Source organism: Natrix helvetica, assembly GCF_964273705.1.
Source record: "Natrix helvetica genome assembly, chromosome: 1".
Lineage (NCBI taxonomy): Eukaryota > Metazoa > Chordata > Lepidosauria > Squamata > Natricidae > Natrix > Natrix helvetica.
The window spans coordinates 127,130,860-127,145,405 of record NC_138548.1 but is presented as its reverse complement, the minus strand read 5'-3'; the positions used below and the strand labels follow the sequence as shown (position 1 = coordinate 127,145,405).

General features: G+C 41.4%; 1 protein-coding gene across 1 annotated transcript in view; it reads left to right on the top strand.

Moving 5' to 3' along the window:
• Nucleotides 1–14,546, top strand: part of NHEJ1 (non-homologous end joining factor 1) — a 119,220-nt gene that overhangs the window by 94,296 nt on the left and 10,378 nt on the right. The gene's annotated exons all lie outside the window — the stretch shown is intronic.

Sequence of the window (14,546 nt, the reverse complement as noted above, 5' to 3'; positions counted from 1 at the left end):
TTACTTCCCATTCTAGCCTACAACTTTAAAATCAACTTGTTGGCCTCCTATTCAAGTACTAACAAGGCCTGGCTCTTCCCAATGCAGATAAAGTTGACCAGGTGCTGCCACTACTGCATTTCTACAGCTATGCACAGTTGTAGGAAATAAACAGGGGAACTAAAAATATTAACTCAAGAAGACAAAGGTGATATGACAGGCATCATTCAAACCTAGCAGATAAAACTCACAATTGCCATGTTTGGCTTATTTAAAAGGAACAGACCAGGTAGAGGTGTTGCACTTTATGTAAATAAAAGAATTCCAGGAAAAAGAGTATGTTTGAGTAAGAATAAAAGGAGAAATAAAAGTGATAGTTGTGGGAGTTTACAAAGAATCTCGAGCAGGCAGACAATACAGACAAGGCCTTCCCCCCACCCCCAAATGTCCAGTGTGCACATCAATTGCTTCCAGCTCAATTTAAAGGGAATTATCAAATGGAGGACACTCAGCCTCTGCCCTAGCACTGTGCCACTCATCGTTTTCATTAATGACTTCTATGAGGGGGTTAAGGGGATCTGGAAACTACAACTTGTGAGGAATGGTCAAAAGATGTGGCTATGTTTCTCCCGTAGAAGGGAAGAATGAGGGAAGATATTTTTCGGAGTATAAGACGCACCGGAGTATAAGACGCACCAAGATTTTGAAGAGGCAAATTTAAAAAAATTGCACTCTGCAAACCTCAAAAAAATGACCCGTTTTTCATGAAAACGAGCCTGGTTTTTTTCCAAAAAAGGGGATGAATAGCCTTTAGGAGGCTTGCAGAGTGCTCCTTGGGGGGGGGGAGCAAGCAAAAAATGGCCTGTTTTTCATGAAAATGGGCCCAGTTTTGGGGGGGAAAGGGCATGGATAACCTTTAAGAGGCTTATAGAGTCTCCTGGGACCTGGGGGGGGGGCAAAATTGAGCAAAAAACAGGCAAAAAATGTTGTATTCAGTGTATAAGACGCACCCAGATTTTCGGCCTCTTGTTTGAAGGAAAAAGGTGCGTTTTATATTCCAAAAAATACAGTAATAGCCAATCAGTTGTCAAGAGAAATGTCTTGACTGCACAAGCTGTTAATGAAACGAACAACCATATGAAGTTGTGAGCTCTCCTTTGCTAGGGATGTTCAGGAGCTGGGCAGCCATCAGTCAGAGATGCAAAGACCTGCATTGATGGAGAATTTGAGTATATGATCTTTAACGCCCTTCCAACTCTACAATAAGCCTGAACATCCAGCATTTTCATACTTATACTATTTTTAAAAAGTGGGAGTGCTCCATCACTGCCACTAAGCATGCCTGTTAAACTTTCCTTTGGCTCTCCAAAGCTGCTTCTATCTGCTGCAGTCCATCTCTGCTTACAAAATTGTCTTCTATAAATGCAGACAGTTAAATGGGATTTCTGGATATTGAGTGCTAGGGTAAACAGTCTTGTCCTCTCGCAATGTTTTCAAATGACTTAGAATCGCTTGTCCATCAGATGGATGCAACATGTTGCCTCAACATGATGACCATACCTCTCCCAAACTGTAATCCTCATTATGTACTATTTTTCAATTATACCATATTCCCTGTATTGCCAGTAGCTATGCTGACTGGGGTAGTAGAAGTCATCAGCCAAAACCTCTGAAGAGTTGAGGAGAACTCCCCAATAGAGAGTATAAGTCAAAGGAAGAGTTTGAACAAATCACCTTTGGGGCAATGTTTCTGCTCCACCAGAACATCCATTTGATAGACGGTGAACCAAGGAAGATGCTCAAGCTTGCAGATTAAATACAAGGCAATAGTTTTTCAAGTATTGCAGTGGTAGGCAATTGATTTTCCCAAGGGGCCATATGAAAAATTAGAACTGTGCTGAAAGTCATTGTCACTGATGGCAACTACTGATGTCCCACCTCCTACCACCGATGTCCCCCCATCTGTCGCCCACACCTCACATACACACCCATCTGCTATTGGATTGCAATAGACTGTGGGCTGGATGTGGCTCGTGGGCCATAAAGTGCTCAGGTTTGATATATTGGTTACTTTCTATCTCAGCTATTTGTGCATGTCCACTTGTTTTAATTTCCAAAAGGCACTTCCTTTGATTGAGCATTGGTATGGTATAAAGGACATTGTCTTGGTGTAGCTGAAGATAATATCCAGATTCCTTTTAACAGTTTTTTATCTACAGTTGCTACCAGATTTCTTATCTTTAAAAAAATGTTTGGTATGGGAAATTTTTAAACGATGTTCCTTCATCCTTCACAGTTTTGTTTACGACCAGCTCAGAATCTAAGTAACCTGGATCCAATATATTATTTCCACATTGCAGCCTTGTTACAAATCTGTATCATAGGTTTATCGAGGTAACACTGTTATCTTGTCAAATCTTCTAGCTCAAAAGGGAAAATTTAAAAATTTAAAACCAAAACAAGACCACTTGAATGACCCACAAGCGTTTTTAAGAACATAAACTTAAGAAAAAAATGTAAAACTTTTTAAAAAATTAAATCCAGAGAGAACAAGCGAAAACAATATTGCATCTCGTGGAGGATATAGATGGGGATGGGGAAAAGAGGAAGAATTTACCTCTGATCAGTTTGGGATGAGGATTGTGAAGTTTTTCTCTTCACTCTCAGCAATCTGCAGTTCCCCATTAGCTAAGAAACCCTGTTTAATCTTACTTGATCTTGTCCTTGCTTAAGTTTGTACCAAAGTTTATCACTGCTTAAATTCGTACCAAAAATGTGGCTCAGAAGCAAGACTTAATCTGAACCAAGTTTAGTTTTACAGATTGTATTTAAATGTTAAAATGAGCTCCAAAAGCTTGTGATGAAAGGGGGGGCATTTTTCAACATGGCCCACCTCCCTTCCCATTTTTTACCTTGAGTGCATCTAGGAAGGATTGGCAGATTACATTCAGATTACAGATTATGCTCCCTGAGGCCTAATCAATCTCCATCCAGGAATTGGCCAGTAGTAAATTTTGAACAGATAGAAATCCAAAATTGTGCACCAGATCTTCCTTCTTGCTAGCAGAGTTGACCGATCAAGCTTTTTCCACAGATTCTTTATCTTTGTTTGTTTGTCTGTCTCTCCTTTGGTTTAGTCTCCTTTTGTCTAACCACACTACGTCTAGAATCTGGTTTTGTTTTGTTTTTATCTCTTGAAGGGAACAGAGACTTTACAGGGGCTTTGCTCATCTTTACCCTGGTACCCTGAAAACCATTGTGCTCCTTGCTGGCATACTGTAAATGTCCTCCTCCTCCTCATCCCTTCAGCCTTGGAACTGCCATCATCTGATACACGCTTGGCCTTGCTATCATGTAGTCATAACATAGGCAGAATATCCACCCCTTAACATGCACGGCTGGCATTATCTTCCTCCAGTCTTAGCTAAGATGCAAGTTCTTGGCCTGACGTCAGTCTTCTCATGGCAGTCGCTCTGGGCAAAGGAATGACTTGTGCTCTTACACATTTCCTCAGTTTCTTAACCTCAATGCTTGATAGCTTTTCTATCTCGGCAAAGACTGATAACCAGAAATGGTCTCTCCAAAATCTTTTCTTTTTTGAGGGGGTAGAATGAGGATTTTGAAGGGGGGGAAAGACCCCCCCCACAGTGATGGCAAACCTTTTTCTTATGGCATGTCACAATTGTGTGTGCGTGCGCTATCGCACATGCACGCATGCCCACATCAATTCAATCCTCCCCGCCCACCTGTGCATGCGTGCGCAACCCCCCCTGCGCATGCACACACACGCCCTCGCCAAACTCCAGAGGCTTTCCTGAAGCCTGGGGAGGGCAAAAGCAGCCTCCCCAGCACCCCGGAGGCTCTCTGGAAGCCAGAAATGGATCATTTCCAAACTTCCAGTTGGCCCGTTGGGGCCATTTTTCACCCTCCCCAGCCTCCAGAGGCTTTCCCCCGGCCCTCGGAAAGGCTGAAAATCAGCTGGCCGGGGTGCACATGTGCGCCAGAGCTGATGGCTGGCGTGCCAGCAAATATGGCTCTGTGGGCCACCTGTGGCACACGTGCCACAGGTTCGCCCTCACAGGCCTACCACATTGCATTTTTAATGGAAACCTATGCTGCAGGGGCAATTAGAAATGCAGCTCGATGACATTAAAGAACTGAAAGTATCATTGATCATGTTGTCTCAATTGTAATTCATAAATGTTGCTGGAAACGTTGGACTAAATTGCACATAGAGCGGTTTTTGAAAGCCATAGAGAGGCAGCTGCCATTAGTGATCTGCTACGGTGCCAGGAATTAATTGCTAGCGTGTTGGTGGAGAGATTACTGAAAGTGTGTGGTTGCAATTGGCACTTCCTTCCAAAGCAGGAATACCTATCTTAAGGAGGACTTGGGAACTGGAGAGATGCAGCAGGCATGACTTATGAATGGTTATGAAAAGGAAAAGAAGGTCTTTTGTATTGTTTCTGTTTTTCTTGCTGGATTAAAATGCACTCTTAAGATGAGCTCTATGTAGAAGCAATGAGTACACCGATTCTGTGAGTTCCCTATGTAGATGCTAAAACAAAGAGTACTAAAGTAGTTGTCTTGGTGGTATACGCTGTCCCTGTTTTGCCGTTTGATTCCTAGAGACTGCTTTAATTGTTTACACATCACATTCCTAGAGACTGCTTTAATTGTTTACACATCACATTACACACAAGGAGGGGGACATAACTAAGGCAGAATATCAGCAAATAGCCCGAGCCTGTAAAGATGAAGTGAGGAAAGCTAAGGCTCACAATGAAGAAAGGCTTGCCACAAAAGTAAAAATTAACAAAAAAAGCTTCTTCCAACATGTTAAAAACAAGAAAAAAGTTAAGGAAACAATTGGTCCATTGCTAGGAGAAAGTGGCAAGAAGGTGACAAGCAACAGGGAGAAAGCAGAACTATTTAACTCATGTTTTGCATCTGTCTTTACACAAAGGGATAAAACAGTCCAACCTATCAAAAGCAGCACCACAAAATTAGGAACACAAATTGAAATAGGGAAGAAAATGGTAAGTGAGCACCTGTCTACCCTAGATGAGTTCAAATCACCAGGACCGGATGGATTACACCCCAGAGTTCTGAAGGAACTAGCAGACGAGATCTCAGAACCACTGAATTATATCTTTCAGAGATCCTGGAACACCGGGGAACTACCAGAGGACTGGAAAAGAGCTGATGTGGTTCCCATCTTCAAAAAAGGGAAAAAATTAGATCCAGGAAACTACAGACCTATCAGCCTAACCTCAATACCAGGAAAGATTCTGGAAAAAATAATCAAGCAACGAATTTGCGAACACCTAGAAGCAAACAAAGTAATAGCCAAAAGCCAACATGGATTTGTCAAAAACAGATCATGCCAGACTAATCTTATTGCATTCTTTGATAATGTGACAAAATTAGTGGACCAGAGGAATGCCGTTGATATAGTTTACTTGGACTTCAGTAAGGCTTTTGATAAGGTAGACCATAACCTACTACTAGATAAAGTAGAAGAATGTGGGTTAGACAGCATCACCACCAGATGGATTGGTAACTGGCTGACCAACCGCACTCAACGTGTAGTTCTCAATGGAACTGCATCTACATGGAGGGAAGTATGCAGTGGAGTACCCCAAGGCTTTGTTTTAGGCCCAGTACTCTTCAACATCTTCATCAATGATTTGGATGAGGGAATAAATGGGGAACTCATCAAATTTGCAGATGATACCAAGCTGGCAGGAATAGCCAACACTCCAGAAGATAGGCTTAAGATACAGAAGGATCTTGACAAACTTGAACATTGGGCACTATCTAATAAAATGAAATTCAATGGTGAAAAGAGTAAGGTTCTACATTTAGGCAACAAAAACGGAATGCACAGGTACAGTATAGGTGATACCTTACTCAGTAGTAGTAACTGTGAAAGGGATCTTGGAGTCCTAGTGGACAACCATTTAAATATGAGCCAGCAGTGTGCAGCAGCTGCCAAAAAAGCCAACACAGTTCTAGGCTGCATCAACAGAGGGATAGAATCAAGATCACGTGAAGTGTTAATACCACTTTATAATGCCTTGGTAAGGCCACACTTGGAATACTGCATTCAGTTCTGGTCGCCACGATGTAAAAAAGATGTGGAGACTCTAGAAAGAGTGCAGAGAAGAGCAACAAAGATGATTAGGGGACTGGAGACTAAAACATATGAAGAACGGTTGCAGGAACTGGGTATGTTTAGCTTAAGAGAAAGAAGGACTAGGGGAGACATGATAGCATTATTCCAATATCTCAGAGGTTGCCACAAAGAAGAGGGAGTCAAACTATTCTCCAAAGCACCTGAGGGTAGAACAAGAAGCAATGGGTGGAAACTAATCAAGGAGAGAAGCAACTTAGAACTGAGGAGAAATTTCCTGACAGTGAGAACAATTAATCAGTGGAACAGCTTGCCTCCAGAAGTTGTGAATGCCCCAACACTGGAAGTCTTTAAGAAGATGTTGGATAGCTATTTGTCTGAAACGGTATAGGGTTTCCTGCCTAGGCAGGGGGTTGGACTAGAAGACCTCCAAGGTCCCTTCCAACTCTACTATTGTATTATTATTGTATTATTATCTAATAAAGGTTGGACCTTGAGATACATATTTTAATAGGTCTGAAGCTGGGTCAGCATTAAAGAGCACCAGCATGTCCTCAGACAATTTAAATATACCCTATGTCTTATCCCAGCTGCTTCCAGATGGACCATTTATGTGCAATGTACATTCATTCATTCAAAAGTATATAAAGTTTGTTGAGATATGTAAAGCAAACTGCGCTTCCATCAGATATACATACGTTGTTCACATAAATACTACTGTGTTTTCCACATGTAACTCTGTCCTTGAAGACCTCAATTCATTTTCATTGTTACCAACCCAGGAATACTGATGTTGTGATAGAAGAACTCCACAGTAGGTTGCAACTCTGGGACTGTAGTTTAAACCATTGCACAAGGGAGGTGTGTAGAGATGCAGGAAACACCAACACACCTGTTCTCAACTGTGTTTTGGAGAGTAAATAGAATTTTTTATTGGCCAAGTGTGATTGAACACACAAGGAATTTAAACAGAGGAGCAATGGGAGGGGAAAGAGATTGATATATGGGTCAAAAATATGTAGAAATCCAAGTATGTCCTGTTGTGATCCATCAATTGATGTGAATGCTATGTGGCTGGTTTCTCTATAGTTCAAAATAAAAAGGAATAAATTACTTCTTCCAGTTCTACAGCCAATGTGATGAAAAATAGACAATGATTGAATATGAAAAACTGTCCATGAGCCTCCTTAAAGGCACCTTAAAGACTGCATACAAAATATATGCAGGGAAATTTCCTAATCCTAAACAAGCCCATGCTTAGCCAAGAGACACACACATACCCACTCTCCAAGTCTTTCACAATGACACAATCTTCCTTCCAGAAGAAATATCCCCCCCTCCCAAAAAATCCAGTTCTTTTCCTTTCTGTATTACTGTATGAAGCCCAGTATCTTAATGGCCTGAATGATGTCTCCAGTCTCTGTTTTGAGATGCAGCTATAAGTTATCTTACAGAGGATTTGAGGAAGCGTAGAGAACAGCAGCTTTATGAAAGTGGAGGGAGGGGTTGCCAGTATCCCTAAGGATGGTTGAATAGATGGCAAGGAAAAGAAAGGCAGCAGTGACCTATCCCATTGCTTGCCGAGTTACATGGTTTTTCTTCTGGGCCGGGCCCCTGTGATTTACTTTGCCCTGAGTTATGACTGTGTTTTTGCCTTTGGTCTGGCGTCTCCAGCTGCCTATTGGCTGTTCTTGCCCAGCCTTTGGGGTTCATTCACCTGCCAGTTTACAACTCATTGCAGCCTGGATTCAAAGAGAGAGCTGATCCTCAGTAGCTGTGAGCAAAGCTGTCTGTATTTCTGATCCTTGCGGTAGCGTGACCAAGAGCCAAAGGGTTATCACATCCAGGCTCTTGCTGAGCAGCTACCACTCTCCCTGCAGAAGAGTCTAATCCATTGTGCCAGTAAAGGTACAAATCAGCTGGGCCGTGCCAAGCAAGAGTATCAGATCATATGCTTATAGGGATAAATGATGGCCTTTTCTTGTTCTTTGCGTTGCACTCATTTTGTATTTTGTCATTTTATGGCTTGTAGAGAGAAGCACACACAGCTGATCTAGTTCTGCTGGTTTGTGGTATAATTCATGCTATTTAAACTAGGGGGGGGCAGTGCCCCCTGAAATTGCTGAGGCATTGAGTTGTATCACGTGGAAATATGGATACATATTGTGTTGTATTTTCAAGCGTTATTTAGCTATTTGGGGCAACTGATTCCTGCAAAAAAGATGTATTTCTAATTGACGAGCATTATTTTTGCTAAAGTGGCTGCAGTCTTTTCTGAAGATCACAAGGAAAAGACCATATTTTACTTCTGATGATTATGATTCTAGGATTACATTAATTGAATCTGCACTAAGTGTGACTAAATCTAAACCAAGGGGAGAAATGAAGCAACTTTTGTTATGCCCAGGCAGATATTTTAGTTTTATTTCACTAGGTGACATAACCTAGCTGATGTTAGTTGATGCCCCATCAAAAAATTATGAACAAAGTCACGCCTAGTTATTTTGTTTTATTTTAAATTTCTTGATTTATTTAGATTGATTTATCTGGCCGCCTATTTCACTAATGTGCCTGCCCAGTGCCTCCAAGAAAGAAAGGGCAGGAAGAATAGCTTTGCAGAAGATCTTGTTTTAAAAGATTTCATGGCATTTACACTACACCAGGGGTGTTAAACTCAAAGCCCAGGGGTTGAATCAGGCCCATGGGGTGTTTAGATCTGGCCTGCAGAGCCACCTTGGAAACAGGGAAGGACCAGCCTGCAGTGCCTCTGCCAGAAAAAACAGAGCTCGGGAGGGCTGTTTGCTTCATTTTCACAGGCAGAAGGTTGCACGAGGTTGTCTTAGCCCAAAACAGAGTTCGGGAGGGCAATATCCCCCTCCCCCCGAGCTCCACTTTCACTGGCAGAGGGTTGCAGGAGGCTGTCCCAGCTGAAAACGGAGCTCAGGAGCCTGTTTTCACTGGCAGAGCGTTCAGGCCACCACAAGCGCTCCAGACATGAGTGAAGTCAAGTTAGCCCCGCCCATCATGACCACGCCTACCCCCCCCCCCCCCAAGGTCAAAAACAACCCTGATGCGGCCCTCAATTGAGTTTGACATCCCTGCACTACACCATCAGTAAGGACTCAGTTCAAATTAAAACAAATCTGGAGAAAACATGAATATTTTTTTTTAAAAAATCTAACCGAGGATTACAGAGGAATCTAAATAGATAATGGATGGACCTATAACAATAACTGAAGCTTACAGAGCTATAAAAAGGATTAAAACAGGCAAGATACCTGAACCAGATGGATTATCAGGATCTTATTATTAATGTTTTGAGGGTTATTCACAGCCTTTACAAAATATGTTGAGCTCTATTTTACAGAGAAGAAAGAGACCAAAGAGATGGAAAGAGGCTAATACATCATTAATGCCTAGAGGGGCAACATTTGACTTTAACAAGAAACTAATGGCTGATATCCTAACAATTTTGGCTGAGAGGCTGAAAATAATTTTGCAAAATTTTATATATGAGGATCAACATTGTCTTTCACCTAACAGGTAGTTAATGGACAATATTAGCAACATAACAAAAAACAAAACAAAAAAGAGTCACTGATTTTCTTAGATATGAAGAAGGCCCTTGAAAGTTGGAACTGGACCTTCCTGTACAAAATTTTGGAGGATATGAACTTTGGAGAGAATTTTATTAAACGGATAAGATTACCGTATTGTTTGGAGTATAAGACGCACTGGAGTATAAGATGCAGCAAAACTTTGAAGAGGTAAATTAAAAAAAACTGCAGACCTCCCAAACCCTCTTCACGCCTCATTTTTTGTGAAAAACAGAGCATGCAGAAAGTTTAAGAGGCCTGCAAAGTGCTCCTGGGGGTTGGGGGGGGCAAGAAACAGCCCATTTATCACTCGTTTTTGCCCTCACCAGTCCTCAGGAGCACTTTGCAGGCCTCCCAAACCCTCCGCACTTCCATTTTTGTGAAGGGGCGGGGTTTCAGGAGGCCAAAAATGCTGTATTCAGTGTATACGACGCAACCAGATTTTCACCCTCTTTTGGGGCGGGGTGCGTCTTATACTCTGAAAAATACGGTATATGTCACAGAACAAATACATGTAGTCCTCAATCTATGATCACAATTAAGCCCAACATTTCTGTTGCTAAAGCAAGACACTTGTTAAGTGAATTTTGCTCCATTTTAATGACATTTCTTGCCACAGTTGTTAAATGAATTGCTACAGTTGTTAAGCTAGTAACATGGGTTGTTAAGTGAATCTGTCTTTCCCATTGACTTTGCTTGTCAGAATATGACCATGCTGCAATGGTTTTAAATGTGAAAAACAGTCATATCACTTTTTACACTGCTGTTGCAACTTCGAGCAGTCACTGAATGAAGCGTTGTGAATTGAGGATTACCCGTAATTGTTAGCAGAGATCTAACAAAACAAAAGGCAATAAGACAAGAATGCCCTTTGTCTCCTCTCTTGCTTATTTTACTTCTTTAAATATTGAACAGAGATATAAAACACGCTGAGAAAATTATGTGAAGAACAGATCGAAAAAGAAGTTAAGGAAATTTCTGGATGTCCTCGTGCTGGCTTTGCAGGAGCCTTTAAAGAGAATAGAAACATCAGTGGGAAAACTTAAAAGAATTTGGTACTAAATAATTATGTTAAGACATGGAATGAAGTTTCAAAACCCATGCTAAGGTGGGAGAAATTACAGTGGCTATTGGTGGGAAGAATTTCTATGATAAAAATGAATGTTTTTCCTAGAATGATGCTTTTATTTCAGAGGGTTTTAAACTAATATACAACTGAAATCAGAAATTTTCCTCAAGTCTGATAAACAGTTGGAAGAAAAGTCATGGAACTATTTTTGATATATGATAACCCCAGCAAGATTATTGTATGTCCAAAGAGGAAGGTTTTGGCGACACCTATAAAGAAGGAATGATTTGTGAAGATGACAGAACTTGATCAGATGGCTGAATTGACCTGTTTGATTAGAGAAAAGACAATACCTATGTTTGTTGCCGACTGGAAACCCTTTATGGGCTTTTTGCGTAAAATCGAAAAAAATAGACTGATGATTTATGGTTTTGATTAGATTAGATACAATAGAATAAAAAAAGAAAAGAATCCCTATGTAGCTTTACAGAGAGAGGTAGATCCACAATTTTAGTTATAACTGCTGTAAAGATTGGAAACCACTTTTTCATTACCTTTTTTCTTCCTTTTCTTTATTTCCTGTGTCTTTTTTCTTTTTGCACTTTGGCTTTCTTTTCTTTTTCTTTTTTCCTTCTTACTCTGCTAGATTTTGTACTGATTTTTGCTCTTGTGTTAAAACTTGCATTATTTTTTAAAAAATTAAATCCTATGCAAATGGAAAGATCACTAGACATATAATGGACAATAAGCAATACAAACACATTATCTGTCCACACACTCAATATTGCTGTACATGGTAGTCAGGATGCACTGTATTTTTTTTTCAATGACATAATACTGTATTTTCAACATTGCAAATCTTATGTTGTAAATGCTGCCCATTCCTGAAGTCATTGGATCAAAATATGCTAACATATAACAGTGACTTCTTCATCGGGCTACTGTAACATACTCTGCATGGAGCTGCGTTGCAAAAATTGCTCTGGATATCAAGATGGGCAGCATATAAATTTAATAAATAAAATGACAGTGCTCAGAACATCCTAGTAGTTCAGACCCCTGCAGCCACTTTCCTGATAGGCGCCTCTCCTTAGAGGGAACTACTTCCTTGTTAAATCAGTTCCACCAGCTATCAAGTATGTTCCTAGGCATAATTCACACTCTTGATGATAATGTATTAAGCTGGAGGTGGCTTGTAATCACACCATTCCAATAAACCTGCTCCCATTTAAAAATGTTCTCACCTAGGCTTCCCAAGAGCATGAAGCAACTCCTTGTCCTGACAAAAAGCCCTTTTATTAATTTACTGTGAATTCTGCTCATTCACATCCAGCAAAGTATTTCAAGGGAGGATTTACAGTCACAGACCTTATCTGGCTTGGAGAGCTGCCAGGTCGATATCTGCAAACCTGGCAAGGAGTCTAGGAGAGTCACGAACCAATTAAGTGAACTAATTGTCTCCTGCAAACTCTACTGCCTTTTTGCTCTTCTTTTATTTCCTCTGAGAGGCCATTCATCGTCCACCTGTGGCCTTACTCCCAAATCGACCCCTGTTCTTTAGCTGTTCCCTTCAATTGGCAACTCTGAACATGCGCACACTGGGAACAGGCTCCAGCTGTTCATCTGCCTCACTGATGTCTGACTCTGAAGGCACCTGATAACTGGCATAAGGCTCTGGTTCCCTCTCTGCCTCCGACACAGAGCCCTCTTCAGAGCCTTCCCCAGACTCCAAGACTGGCCCATGCTCCTCCCCAACCTCCTCACTGTCTGAGACTGTTGCCAGCTCTGCTGGCCACTGGCAGGCCACAACCACAAGCCTGCCCAGGCTTGAGAACCTGTTCTCAATCTTGCCTTCATCAAAAGTAGTCTCTTTCATCCATTCCTTGACCCTAACCACGGCAGAGCACAAATTGAGGGAAACAAGGAGAGGGAGGGGAGAGAAAACTTTTCCAATAGTCTATGATACTCTTTGCCCTAGGAAAGTTGGTTAGTGTATTCCTCGGTAGTCTTTCACAATGTAATAAATAGCTTTTCGGGTTTGTTTTTATTATTTGAATGTGTAAATTTTAACTGATGCCTATTTTAGCTGGTGAATTTCCCCCTTTCTATTGTATAGTATAGACTTACAGCAGTTAGTTTAATGACCATTCAAAGTTACAACGGCACTGAAAAAAGTGACCTGCAACATTTCCAGGGTCACGTGATCAAAATTCAAATGCTTGGCAACTGACTCATATTTATGACGGTCGCAACGTCCCAGGATCATGTGATCGACCTTTTGCAACCTTCTGACAAGCAAAGTCAATGGGAAAGCCAAATTCCCTTAACAACCATGTCACTAATTTAATAACTGCAGTGATTCACTTAACAATTGTGGCAAGACATGTCATAAAATGGGGCAAAGTTCACTTAACAAATGTCTCATTTAACAATAGAATTTTTGGGCTCAATCGTGGTCCTAAGTTGAGGACTATCTGCACTATGTATTTTTGTTTTGGAATTCAAGGAAGCATACCTAGCCACTCTTTTCTCTATTCCTTTTTATTTTTGTAACTTTGTGAGTGATGGAGAGACACCAAAGGGATATGGTGTGCAAACGTGTGTATATGCATGTTGGTATGTGTATAAATAATCTTCACTTCCTTCTTTTCTGGAATTCCTGGAGCGTTTTTTTTTTAGAATTATCTCTGCAAGGGTAGATGAGAAACAAACATTTCTAGTTAAAGGGAAAGCCTCTTTTACCCAAGGAGGGGAATGGCCATGTAGCTGAGTATCAGAACTCCTGTTTGGCATTGCAGAGAGTCCCAGGTTCAAATCCTGGGCATTTCTAGTTTGAAAGATCCTGAAAAGGATCAGACTAGGAGAGCAGGAATACTAAAAGTACTTTCAGACATTGAAAGTCCAGAGAGATGCTTGAGACCCAGTTTGTCTCCCTAAAGGATCTGGAAAGAAGGTGGGAGTCCTCATAATGCCAGTATATGATTCACTCTAGCTTCCCATTCCATCCTGCTAGGCTGTCATTTATAGTATGGGCCAGGAGCCTTGTGCCATTTCTGCAGGCTGCGGTGGGAGGAGTTGGTGATGGGCAAAGCTTTGGACTCTGGCCTTGAGTGCCTCAGTGCTTGCAGAGGAACTGGCCTATTATCTGTTACACTTTGTTCTCCTGCCTGTTTGGGTGTGGAGCAGCTGCAGCACATGGAGGCATTATCTCTGGAAACCTTTGAAACATGGGCAGTCAGCAGTGTTGGAGCATTCACAACTTCTGGAGGCAAGCTGTTCCACTGATTAATTGTTCTAACTGTCAGGAAGTTTCTTCTTAGTTCTAGGCAACTTCTCTCCTTGATTAGTTTCCACCCATTGCTTCTTGCTCTGCCCTCAGGTGCCTTGGAGGATTGTTTGACTTCCTCTTCTTTGTGGCAACCCCTGAGATATTGGAACACTGCTATCATGTCTCCCCTAGTCCTTCTTTTCATTAAACTAGACACACCTGGTTCCTGCAGCCATTCTTCATATGTTTCAGCCTCCAGTCCCCTAATCATCTTTGTTGCTCTTCTCTGCACTCTTTCTAGAGTCTCCACATCTTTTTTTACATCGTGGCAACCAAAACTGGATGCATTATTCCAAGGGTGGCCTTACCAAGGCATGATAAAGCTCCTGCTCCCAACACAACAGTGCTCTTTGTGAAAATGGAGGAGTTAGGTACTTCTCGAGCTAAGCTTTAATACCATTTCTATAATAGAAGTGGAAAGCTCTTCTAAGTACAATG